The sequence below is a fragment of the Narcine bancroftii genome, chromosome 8, assembly GCF_036971445.1.
Source record: "Narcine bancroftii isolate sNarBan1 chromosome 8, sNarBan1.hap1, whole genome shotgun sequence".
NCBI lineage: Eukaryota > Metazoa > Chordata > Chondrichthyes > Torpediniformes > Narcinidae > Narcine > Narcine bancroftii.
The window spans coordinates 42,442,782-42,457,047 of NC_091476.1; positions in this window are offsets into that span (position 1 = coordinate 42,442,782).

A 14,266-nucleotide genomic window follows, 5' to 3' on the forward strand; every position below is an offset into this window, starting at 1 on the left:
TATGGTCTATGGACCTAATGGAGACAGAAGAGATTTCAGATGAATCAAGAGCTAAAAGCCTGCTGTTGAAGGAACTCAGCCGTCTCAATGTTTCCTGAGGAAACCATCGAGGGAATTAGCTGATAAATGTTTCGGCCTCAGGACAGAATGGTATGGTCTGAATCCAGACAAATTGAATTAGTGGTCAGCATAGATGTTCTGCATTCTACAACGTTCTCGCTCTGATGATATTGAGAGGCAAATGGAGACCTCATGACCTTAGCCATCATTATTTAAATAGTCAAAACTCTCCACAACCTCACAGGCTGGCAAATCACTTGGTCTCTCATTAACATTAAGCTGAGGTACCCATCGTGTTTCCCTGGGGATGTGCGGAACAAGGCACACCTAAAGACTGTGCTCTATTCTTTTATAATTCATGGATAGAAAATCTTAGTAGTTTACTGTGAAAGAGTTTCTGAATGCTTCAAACATCACTGGCTTTTATAATAAAAAGAGGATAATTTGAATGGACTGAAATTATGTAGGTCACATATTGAGAGGATCTTTTAACAATATGTATTTTAATGATATGTGTTTTGATAGGTTAATCTGACAGCGTAAATAATCTTGTGTAATTGGGGAGTTAATCGGGCTGCGTGAGATTCCAGCACCTACAGTCATGAGAAGGCGTGTTAAATTTTAGTTTATATTTCCACAAAGTACATTGAGGTTTATTTGTGAGCAGACTAACAAGTTATCTCTTACATGCATATGACTATGCAAGGAGCACAATTACAGAGCATAGGACTGAAGTGAAATGATCAATTAGCATCAAGTAAGGCCAGCATGAGAGCCCTCAGCAGGGGTTCATTCAGGAGCCTGATAACTGTGGGGAAGAGACTGTTTTTAAGCCTGCTGTTGTACACTTTCACACTCTTAAGACTTCTCTACAATGGGATGAGAGAGAAGAGAAGGGAATCTGGGGTGTGATTGTGTACCTCAGTGTGTTGGGTGCCTTTCTGAAACAGCAGGAGAGGTAGATGGGAATATATGGAGAGGAGGCAAGTTGGTGAGGGTGTTCTGATGTTCTGCAGCTTCTTCACATCTTCTTCTGCACAGCAGCTCCAGTATCACACTGTGAAGCATCCAGGAAGTGCACACTGATGGTGCACCTGTAGAAGTTGCTGAGGTACAAGGTGTATATGCCATATGCCCCCTTAGTCTTCTAAGATGGTAGAGGTTCATAAGGGCAAGGTAGATTTGCCCATTCTTATCAAACATCATTGTAATTGTGGTGTATCAGCTGCTCTCGTGGTTTTGCTTTTGAAATGAAACATAGAAACAATGTGCCACAACTGGTAAGGCTGTAGACACTGATGAGGTTTATACTTCCTGAATCAGAGAATTCATTATGAGAAAAGGTTGACATGGATAGGATGGTTAACTAAGATGCCAAGGGGAGTTTCAACTACAGTATGTAGAATTATGAGAAGCTAGAGAGGCGGAACTGGAAAAGAGTGAGAGCAAAGGAGATGAAAAGTATAGATTTAGATATGTTAGAATTGAGGAAAGGTAAGAGGATGTTTTTATTGAAGAGTAATGGGGGTGAGGAGTTCAGAGCTTGAGAAACTGATTGAGAGTCAAACTTCTAATGTGTCTGGCCAACAGATCTGGAAGTGAGATAATCCCATTTATTTTATTCCAGCTGGTCAATGAACAATCATTAGATTCAACTTTGTGAAGTTATCTTGTTCAATGCTACTTGGGGAACGACCAATGAGTTACTCAATGTCAACAAGGCAAAGGAACAGATTGTAGATTTTAGGAAAGGAAAACCACGGGTATATGACCCAGTAATCATTGGATGAATTAGAGGTAGAGAGGATCAGAAATTTCAAATTCCTGTGTGTCACTATCTCAGAGGATCTGTCTTGAACCCAACGTTTACTGTATAAATGTTATTGCGATGAAAACAAGTCAGCTCGTCTACTTCCTTAGGATTTTACAGAGGTTCGGTATGTCATCGGCAAACTTCTGCAGATGTGTGGTGGAAAGAATGCTGACTGGCTTCATTGTGGCCTGGCATGAGAGCACCAATACATCTGAGTGAAAAATCTGGAAAAGCTATTGGACACAGCCCAATACATCATGGGCAAGACTCTCCCCATCATCGAGCATATCAACATGGAATACTGCTATCAAGGATACACACACACCCAGGGCATGCTCTGTTCTGGCTGCTGCTGTCAGAGGACTTGTACCACCAGGCTCAGGAATAGTTACTACCCCTCAACTATCAGACTCTTGATCAATAGGGGCTAACTATACTAATTTAGAGACTCATTTCAGGACTCATATGCCCATTATTTATTACTGCATATATATATTGACATCCACATTTTCACAGCTTGTTCACAGTTACTGGTTTAGAAATTGCTAAGCGTGGCAGAAAGAATTATGTCAGGGTTGTATGTGATGTCTGACAATAAATTTGAACTTCTAACTTTGATTAACTTCAACTGGATGCAGAACCAGCCCTGAGGCAGATGACAACCAAATAGAATCAACCACGATCAATCAGGTTCATTATTTAGTGATGGGTAATAAATGCTGACCACGTCCCTAAACAAGAATGATAGACAACTCCAGTACACATGATCTCATATCTTTCCCAAATTGTGGCATGACATCAATTGTTTCATGAGGTCCTCAGACTTCTACACCATGAGTCACAGGAATGATTCCAGGAATGAAAGGGTTGTCATTTGAAGAGCACTTGACAGCTCTTGGCCGTTATTTGTTGCAATTTAGAAGAAAGAGGAGGAATCTCAATGAAACCTTTCGTATGTTGAAAGGCATGCACAGAGTAGATGTAGAAAGGTTGTTTCCCATGTGGGAGAGTTGATGGCAAAAGGCCACAACTTCAGAATTGAAGGGAGTCCACTTCGAACAGAGATGTAGAGGAATTTCTTTAGCCAGAGGGTGGTAAATCTGTGGAATTCGTTCCACAGGCAGTTGTGAAGGCGAGGTCATTGAGTGTATTTAAAGGAGAGATTGATGGATTCTTGATTAGCCAGGGCCTCACAGGTTAGGGGGAGAAAGTCGGGCAGTGGGACTGAGTGGAAAAATGGATCAGCTCGTGATTAAATGACAGGGCAGACATAATGGGCTGAATAGCCAATTTCTGCTCCTATGTCTTATGGTCTTGCAGTGGTGAATGTATTTGGCTAAATGCTGTGTCCACCACCAGGTGCCCAGTATGCTACCAGATCAGGTGTGGCAGCAACCTAAGGAGACCAAGGAAATTGACTTAACAGTAAAATGCAATTGTACAGTCCATCCAAAAAATCAAAACAATCTAAACTGCATCTTTCTAAAGCCATCCAACTCATCATATGAAAACCAGTGCCATCAACACACCATGAATCAAGATTATATTTAATGGCAGACAATGCAAACATTCTCCATCATATTGACTTGTCCCTAAATGACTTTTGGTGACATCAGAGATGTGAAGCTCTTGCCAGATGAGAGACAATGTGTTTATGTAATTCGATGTTTCTCCAGGAGGCAGTGGTTGAAAGACTACACAAAACTGAGCTGAGAATGATCAAAGTCGCCATTGTTCACCCACGCCATCTCTTTTCTTCCCCTGAGTCTGGTGCTGGGAGTTGCGTCTTTCCTGTACCTGCCTCTCAGGGTTTTAGCTGTCCTTTTCAAGTGCTCTGTGGGTTTTTCAATGGATCCAAGTAAAAACACACAAATGCTGGAGGAACTCAACAGGTGTTGTATCATCCTTTGGAGGTAAAGATATATTACCAACATTTTGGGTCTTATCCTTTCCTCAAGGTATGAGCAAAAAGCAGACAGGTGTCTGAATTAAAGGGTGGTGAAAAGGGAACAAAGAGAGGGAGAAGCGTACAGACCAACAGACAAAGGGTGTTAAGAGGACAGGAGAGAGGAAAGATGAGATTTGATTGGGGGAGGGGTTTAATTTGTGACTCTGTGAAGGAAGTCAGAGAGAAAAGGGAAGGGGCGAGAGAGAGAGAGAGAGAGAGAGTGTGTGTGTGTGTGTGTGTGTGTGTGTGTGTGTGTGTGTGTGTGTGTGTGTGTGTGTGTGTGTGTGTGTGTGTGTGTGTGTGAGAGAGAGAGAGAAAGCACCAAAGGAAAGGAGGTATAGGGAAAGATGGGGCAGGGTGGCTAATGGAAATTAGAGAAGTCATTGTTAATGCTATCTGGTTGGTGGGTGCTGAGATGGAATATGAGATGTTATTCCTCCAATTTTCGGATGGTCTCAGTCTGGCAGACCATGAGTCCATTTACAAACACATCGGCAAGGGAGTGGGGTCGGAATTGAAATGAGTTGCCACTGGGATATCCATGCTATTGAGGTGGACAGAGCCGAGGTGCCCAATGAAGCGATCTCCCAGTCTGTGTTCAGTATCTCCAATATAGAGGAGACCATAATGGGAGAAGCGGATGCAGTAGATGATAGATGACACCTGCTCCACAAGTGAAGTGGTGCTTGGGGCCCAAAATGGTAGTGAGGGAAGGGGTGTGAGTGTGCATGGAGCACCTCCAGTGGTGACAGGTTTAGGGGCCAAGGGGGTGATTGGTGGGAAAGAAGGAAGAGTAGATGAGGGAGTCATGGAAGGAGCAGTCCGAGCAGAAAGCAGAGAGAGGAGGAGGAGAAGGGAAGATGTGTCTGGTGGAGGGATCATGTGGTAGGTAGCAAAAATAGCAGAGGATGATTTTAATTTTTTAAAATTTAAGTGTTTTAAATTTAGACATACAGCATGGTAACAGGTGCTTTGGCCCATGAATTCATGCTGCCCAATTGCACCCAATTGACTGACAACCCTCTGTACATTTTGAAGGGTGGAAGGAAACCGGACTCCCCAGAGAAAACCCACACTGACATGGGGAAAATGTACAAACTCCTAACAGACAGCATGGGATTTGAGCCCTGGTCCAGATTGCTGGCACTGTAACAGTGTTCCACATAGATTGGTAGAATGGTAGGTGAGGATGAGGGGAATCCTGTCCTTGTTGTGTGTGGGGGTGGAGGAAGTCAGGGCAGATGTTTGGGAAATAGAACATATGTGGGTGAGGGCTGAGTTGATTGTGGTAAAGGGGAAACCATGCTCTTTGAAGACGGAGGACATCTCTAATGATATGGCATGCCTAGGAGCAAATGTGATGGAGACAGAGGAATTAAGAGAAAGGCATGGAATCTTTACAGGGTGTGAAGAGGTGTAGTCAATGTAACTGTGGGAGTTGGTGGGCTTGTAGAAGATGTTTGTCTTTTCTCCTCTTCAGTGGATCTGTCTGCTTGAGGGTAATCCAACATTGGAGAAGAATCACTAGCCTCGGCTGTGAAACTCTGACCCTCTTCAGTCTCCGAAGATGCTGCCTCAGCAGTCTTGCTCGGGTTTGACTCTGGCCTGGTGATCAGAGTGCCAAACAGAGAGGAGCTGAAGAGATAGCTAAAGGATCTTATTCAACCATGCTGTTTGATACCACGTACGTGGTATTTCATATGTTAAGGTGACAGATTTTAGAGGTGGAAGACTTTTGAAGAAATGTTCGAATAAAAGGAATCTTCAGCAGGAGGGCAATCACATCTCTGATGAACTGTGCGGAGTTTGCATGCTCTCCCTGTGAAAGCGTGGGTTTCTCCATTTCCTCCTCACATTCCAAATACGTGGTGGCCAGTTACAAAATTCTGCCCTGATGGATGCAGGTGGTGGGAGGAGAATTGGGGAAGGTCGTAGAAGTTAATGGGTTGCTGGGAGATGTGGCTTAATGGGTCTGATCAGGAGCTGATTGGCGTCCTTCTGAGATATGTAAGGCAGAGAGCAGTGGGACCAGTTAGAGACATCTTTGTGGGCCAGACTTGACTACCAGAACAACCTCTTGTCATGGAGACACAGGAGAGATGTTAGACGCTGAAGCAACAAACAATCTGCTGGAGGAACTCAGCTGGTCGTGACTCGTCAGTGGGAGAAAAAGAATGGACGACGTTTCATCGAGGGTTCCAACTTGAAGTGTTAACTACTCTTTTTCTCCCACAGATGTTGCTCCATCTGTTAAGTTCCACCAGCAGGTTGCTTGCTTTTAGCTGCTTTCTGTGCTGAATCATTCACTGTAAAAAAGGACAAAAAGTGACTAATAAACATTTTGGACAACAGGCTGACCATTGTAAAAGATGAATGTTTCTTCACTAATGATCCTTTGGCCATACAAAAACAACTTAACCAGCCTTTGATTACACTGGAGAGACTTCAAGGGTGACTTCTTAGAACATTACAGCGCAATACAGGCCTTTCACCCCACAATGTTGTGCTGACGTATGGAAATATTTGCTTTGGCTTGGCTTCGTGGACGAAGATTTATGGAGGGGGTAAAAAGTCCACGTCAGCTGCAGGCTCGTTTATGGAAATATATGTTTTAACAATCTAACCCTTCTCTCCATCACACCCATAACCCTCTATTTTTCTTACATCCATGTGCCTTGCTAATAGATGTTCATCTATTCCAATTGTACCAGCTTCCACCACAACCTCCAGTAATTTCAGAGGCCTTTGTTGCTTCCAGCTCATTGAAGTGGCTCCTCTTTGTGGTCTAATGGTTATAAGATTGGCCCACCAAGTGGAGAACCCCATTGGCAGCACCAATCTCCTTTAAAAGAGCAGAAGAACTTGAGAAAACAGGTCAGAGAGCAAACTGTCAGAGGGACTCATCCATCGAGGGAAACAGACATCAACCATCCAGGTCAAAACTTTGATCAAGCCTGAGAGAGGAGATAGAGGACAGGCCTCTCTAAGGATGGTGCAGACAGATCATTGGATATATTTTATGTATTTAACTAACTATTTTGATGAATTGAGGGAGATGGGGAACTGAAGATCATAGGGAACTGGCACAGAAGAGGAATTGAGGCCAGAGTAGATTTTCCCTGATCAGATTGGTGTAGTCTGGAGAGACTCAGTGGGCCCCTCATGCTCCTTTTTTGCTATGTTCATCTTTTATTGTTGCTAGTAGGATCTTGTTGTGCACAACCTTATTGCCATACTGGAACACTAAAACAATACCCCTCACCGGCTGTGAAATTCATTAGAATATCTGGGAGGAATGAACATACTCTCATTCCTGTTTAGACCCACTGATTCCGCCCCTCACTTTAACCATCGTCTCCATTGCCTCAGTCCCAGAACATTGGCTACCCATTTCACACCACAGATGCTGCCTGACCCACTGTGAACCTCCAGCACTGTATTTTTTTCCACTTTTTTCAAAAACTTTGACGTAGAGCATTATCTGTTTCTCTCACCATAGATACTGACGACAAATAGAGTGTTTCCAGCATTGCTGTAACAGATCTACAACAACCCAATTGTTTTGATGGTCAAAATATTTCATGACTGGCCGTTGTGTTGATAGACAAGATTGGATATTCACACAAGCATAGTTGTGCCCTCTAGCCAGCACATGGCAAATCGCTGCTTCTTTCTTGAAGGGGATTCCAATTACAAAAGACTCAAATCCATCTATGACCTCTCGCCTGTTGGCTTGTTCTCCTCTCCCCACTCTTTCCCTCCTCCCACCACCTTTTTGTTCAGGTGCCTGTCAGATTTCTGCTCATATCTTGATAAAGAGCTCAGGCTTGAAGCATTGGTTATGTATCTCTGCTACATAAAGAACACTGTATGACCTGCCAAATTTCTCCAGCATTTTTATGTGTATTAAGCGAATGGGTTTATTTTTCATTCATAGTATTTGAGAGAAGTTTGATTAGAACATCATTTATTAGCCAGAGAAAAATGGATCACCAGACAACTAAGAGCCAACCACATTGGTTGGTTTAGAATTGCACACATACTGCAATGCAAAGGATATCTTCTTTGGCGAATGTTCCTCTATGGTCACCATCATTGATAACAGCTCTGCATCACAGAGCATGTTCCTGGACTGAATTTGAAATATTATTTATATTAGGCTCAATTAATGCATGAGGATGTGAACAAGAAATCTTCTCAAGCAGGGGATGGTTATAATTTGAAACCCAGTGCCTGTGAGGGTGGTGGAAATAGAGTTGTTCAAGGGTTTCAAAATGAAATTAGATAGATTCTCCAAGGAAGTTAATTTGAAGGGCTATCGGATTAAGTGGATTGATCTACTAGGATGATTGGCCTCCGACTCTACCCTGCATTTCCATTAATCTATTAATTTCCCAGCAGCTATGATGGAATTCAGGCTCGCATCTCTGCATTGATCAGTTGCCCTTCCCCTTCTGTACACTCAGAAACTTCACTATGATATAACCATGCCCTTGAAAGGAAATGCTGAGTTAATCCCAAATCCATCACTCACTTTGCCCGTCTGAACATTACAATGGAAAGAAGTTTGTTTATTGTCATGTGGTCTGAGGGACAAAGACAAAGTCTATATTGCGAGCAGTCCAGTTGGTAAACCAATGGATAGTACAGGGGAAAAAGCTTAGCACAGAGTTAGTGGGAAAGATCAGTATTATTAATATTATTTTACTCGTGAGGTTTCTTCAGGGTCTGATAACAAAATGAGGCAAGGTCTATTTTTATTGACTGACCCACATGGGCTGCGGGCGACTTACAGTTGGGGGACCCACACAGGCTGCAGGCTGCTGCCGACTGGCTGCCTCATGGGAACCAAGAATCTGAGGTGGGATCAGAGAGGGTGGTGAGTGTAAGAAGGACTCCCGAATGGCCATGGGTGCTTAAAGCTTCTTGATTGTGTCAGAAGTTTGGATCTGGAGCTCAGGTTGCCAATGAATCACAGCCTGGAGGTGGATCCATTCCTCTCAGTGACTCTGCCGGATCTTCCTTTTGCTTCTCTTTCTCCTATTGTTAGGGGTGTCGGCAATGTGACTCTTTGTTTGTGTTACGGCTGACAAAACTTAAAGTATATCAGATATATTACATTTTTAACGTACTATTAATTTAGTTTAATATTTTACAATTTTTGATTTAATTTAGACATATAGCTCAGTAACAGGCCCTTCTCACCCATGAGACCATGCCTCCTAAATATCCTAATTAACCTACAATCCCATATGTTTTGAAGGTTGGGAGGAAACCCATGCAGACGTGGGGACAACGTGCAACCTCCTTACAGACAGCACCAGATTCAAGCCCAGGTCGCTGAGGCTGTAATGGCATTGTGCTAACAGCTACATTAACTGAGATGCCCTGATGTTAACCGTGCCACCCCTACACTAACCGTGCTGTCCCTAGGCTAACTGTGCTGCCCCCTACAATAACCGTGCCACCCCCTACACTAAACAAGCTGCCCCTAGGCTAATCGTGCTGGCCCACAATAAAAGGAAACTTGAACCTTTATTGGTGCAAATTATATACCCTAGCATATATTCAAAGATTCTGCAATTTCCTCCTTGGTGTTGTAAAGTTAGCGAAATCACGCAGGTCTTCTGGCCCAGCTTCTCCACTGTGAACATCAAATACACATCTATGCTCATCCTATTAATCAACATTTAATTCCTCTCTGTCTTGATGATTAAAGTCCTCATTCAGTTACTTTCAAGTAATGAGAGTCTTTGTTTCACCACTTTCTCAGGCAGTGTTTTCCAGATTACAACCATACTCTAGGTGAAAAATAAAAATGTGTTTTAGAGCACCCAAACGTCCACAGACATTGACAACTCATATCGAGCATGGAACATTACAGCAAAGTATAGGCCCTTCTAGCCCAAAAGATATAATATATATATAAAAAGTATACACACACACACACACACACACACACACACACACACACACACACACACACACACACACACACACACACACACACACACACACACACACACACACACATAGTTGTAAAAATAAAAACTCTGGGCAGATGAATCTGTTGATCAATGGCCAGGGTTACTCATGCAGTATGGACGCTGCAACTGAAGAAGACAACAGGAAACTAATTCAGTATTTTTCCCCTCGTATAATTATGAACTCAACATCGACTACGGTCTCAACTCAAAGATTAAGCCTTCACCGAAAAAGAACAGGGGAGGCAACAACTACAATTTGGAGGGGCAGAGTTTGTGATGGGTGGAGAGACATGATCGCCTATACCGAACATGAAAGCGCCTGATTGATGGTTTTATATGAATAAATACCTATCCTGCATATGTGTTGTTTGACTGTATGTGTGTTATTTGTAGTTGTGTGTCTATGTGTTTTGCAGCAAGGACCAGTTTTGTCAGATTGTACTTGTGCAATCAGATGGCAATAAACTAGATTTGACTTGATAACCCTCCATTTTTATCACATTAAGAATTTTTTGAATGTTCCTATTGTATCAGCGTCCACCGTCACTTACAGCAATGTGTTCCATGCACCCATCATTCTCTGCATTTCAAAACCTTATCTTTAACATTTCCCTAAATGTTCCTCCACTCACCTGAATCAGATATCCTCTGATATTTGCGATTGTCACCCAGGAAAACATGTTGACTGTCCACCCTAGTAACACATAACACTTTTGCTGCTGATGTTCACTTTACAAATTTACTTTGGGAAGCAATTGATCTTCATAAACCTATTTTTTAAACATATCTTTAATATAATGGGTAAGCAGATTATCTCTAATATAATGATGAATCGTTTGCAACAGATGCAACACTGAACAGCATCTAGGGAGAAGGCACCAAAAGAACAAAATAAATAGATTAAGCCTTGGGGATTGGGATTAGCATCAAATGGAATCAAGTAGATACATGGATGAATGGACTGCATAAGGCAGATCCCGATATAGGAAATGTGATTTGAGATGTGATGTCAGCCATGCAATCTAACACTTGGACTGATTCTGCTTAATATGTAAACTAAAATGCAAATACCTCACCGTGAGGAACTGGAACTGCCGCGTCCAGGACAACAACCGTGCAGAGTGGTGAACACAGCTCTGGACATCACACGCACCGAATGCCTCTCCTTCAACTCCATCTGTAATGCTCGCCATCTCGGGAGAGCTGTTAAAATATTAAAAGATCCTGGTCACGTTCCCTTCTCACCACTTCTGTCAGGCAGAAGATACAACAAATTGAGGTCACACACCTTCACATTCAAGATCAGTTCCTTTCCTGCTGTTATCAGACTCGAGAATGAATGTCATACTGGCAGAAGATGAAGCCCTTGCACTGTCTATTATAACTGGACTTTCTCTGTACTTTACACTATATTTTTGTACTTTTTCCTAAACCATGCACAGTTTGGCCTCTGTAAACCTGCACTGTTTGCTGTTATTGCACTGCCTTCTGCATGAGTTGATCTGCCTTGATAGCATGCAAAACAAAGCTTCCTTCTGCAAAATGGTGACAATACACAATTAATTCATTTAAATAAAAGCAGAGAAACAATTCATTTAGGTCAAGTTCAAGTTTATTTATCATCCAATTGCACAAGTGCAAACCGTTGAAACAGCATTCTCTGACCCTCAGTGCAAAACCTGCAACCACTCAATCAGACATAGCACACATGCCGCCAGGCAATACACATGCAGGAGAAATGTACATATTTAAAAATAAATATATTGTCTAATAAATAGTAGAGTCTTGGAGGGTTAGTGTGAGAAATTCATTTAGTTGAGTGAAACACAAAAGTTGGCAGACATTGTGATTGTAGTAAAAGACACAGAAATACTGGATGAATTTAGCCGGTCTCGCAATGTCAATTTAGTTCATTTTGTTGTTCAGCTGTCTCACTGCCTGTGGGAAGAGGCTGTTTCTCAGCCTGGTGGCTCTGGCTCTGATACTCCTGCATCTCTTTCCCAAAGGGAGTAGTTGAAAGATGCTCCATGTGGGGTGTTAGGGGTCCTCAATTATTTTGCATGCTCTCTTCAGACAACAATCCCAGTGGATCACATCAATGAGGAGGAGAAAGACCCCAGTGATCCTCTCAGCTGCCCTTATGGTCCTGTGAATTGACCTCTAATCTAATTCTCTTCAGGAACAGTACGATATTGTGATGCGGCCAACCGGATGCTTTTGATAGAGCTCTTGTAGAAGGTTGACATGATGGTGACAATAGCCTTGCCAGCCTCAGACTTCTCAGGAAGTGATGTCGCTGTTGCACCTTCCTGACAAGTGAGGAGATGTGTGGCCAGGATAGGTCATCTGTTAAGTGGACTCTGATGAACTTGGTGCTCTCCATTCTTTCCACTACCAAATTATTAATATGCAGTAGAGGGTGGTCATTCCTTGCCTTGATCATGTCTTCTTCTTTGGCTTGGCTTCGCGGACGAAGATTTATGGAGGGGGTAAATGTCCACGTCAGCTGCAGGCTCGTTTGTGGCTGACAAGTCCGATGCGGGACAGGCAGACACGGTTGCAGCGGCTGCAGGGGAAAATTGGTTGGTTGGGGTTGGGTGTTGGGTTTTTCCTCCTTTACCTTTTGTTAGTGAGGTGGGCTCTGCGGTCTTCTTCAAAGGAGGTTGCTGCCCGCCAAACTGTGAGGCGCCAAGATGCACGGTTTGAGGCGAGATCAGCCCACTGGCGGTGGTCAATGGGGCAGGCACCAAGAGATTTCTTTAGGCAGTCCTTGTACCTTTTCTTTGGTGCACCTCTGTCACGGTGGCCAGTGGAGAGCTCGCCCTATAACACGATCTTGGGAAGGCGATGGTCCTCCATTCTGGAGACGTGACCCACCCAGCGCAGCTGGATCTTCAGCAGCGTGGACTCGATGCTGTCGACCTCTGCCATCTCGAGTACTTCGACGTTAGGGATGAAAGCGCTCCAATGGATGTTGAGGATGGAGCGGAGACAACGCTGGTGGAAGCATTCTAGGAGCCGTAGGTGATGCCGGTAGAGGACCCATGATTCAGAGCCGAACAGGAGTGTGGGTATGACGATGGCTCTGTATACGCGAATCTTTGTGAGGTTTTTCAGTTAGTTGTTTTTCCAGACTCTTTTGTGTAGTCTTCCAAAGGCGCTATTTGCAGGTTTTAGCTCATTTTGGTCAATACATCATTAGGTTCAGTAGTTAATAACCCATTGGAAACTCCTCATAATCCATTTATCTTCTTCTGGCTCATATTCAATTCACATTCAGTAAAGTTTAATAGTCATAGAGATCTAATACCACCACTCTTTAAATGAAACCGATAATGGTTTAAGAATGACATTTAACTAAAGTGCCAAGAAATAATGGGCTTGCTCACTTAGAGAGAACAAGAAGGAACAGTATTCACCTCGCACCAGTGTGTCATTCTCATCTTTTGCATTTGAAGAAGACTCTTTTCTTGGGTTTAAAAACCCCTCAGTTAATCCCCCAGTAAAACATGGAAGTCTGCAGGCACCATGGTCTTGCATGCCCTCTTCAGACAGCAATCCCGGTAGATGGCTTCGAATCACTATTTTACGATAAAAAGGGATGCCAGTGTTGATTCAGACAGAATCACGAGACGGGTTTGGACATTGCCTTATTAACAGTTTCATTTTATTTGTCATGTTCTACTAAGTGGAGTGAGAAGGGTTCTTTTGCAAGCAGTCTAACATTTTAGCTCTCACATTCATTCATAGAATAATCTATGAAATACAGAGTTATAATAAAACGAAAGATCAATTAGCGTCAAGCAAGGGCAATGAGACAGCACTGCCATGGAGCTCATTCAGGAGTCAGATAGCTGAGGGTTAATTTCGCAGAAGTAAATCAGGCTCTCTGATGTGCTGTAACTGAGACTCTCTTGTATGTTTTACCTAGGACTCTCTCACGTCTTGTACCTAGGACTTTCATGTACCTGTGAATCTCACGTGTTTTGTGCCAATGACTCTCACATGTGTTGTACCTATGATTCTCATATGTTGCACCTATGACATTATCGTGTGTTGCACCTGTGAATCTCTTATATGTTGTATCTGTGATTCTCTCGCGCATTGTGTGAAATCCGAAAGTCTGCAGATGCTGAATTGCTGGAGGAACTCAGCCGGTCTTTCAGGGTCTATAGGAGACAAAGTTATAACACTGTCATTTCGGGCCTGAGCCCTTCTTCAAGGAATAAGCAAAGAATAAGCAGAATGAGCAACAAAAAAAAACAGGAAATAGAATAGAGATGATGTTGGCTGTGGTGGGGGGTAGTCCAGACCAACAAAAGGTGTTAATTGGATATGATAAGGGGAGAGGTGAGAATGGATTATGTGTGTGCGAAAGGAGGCAGGGAAAAGGGAGTTAGACAGAGCTGGGGGGAAAGTGACGAGGAAGAAGTGAGGAGGGGCATGCTATTAATGAAA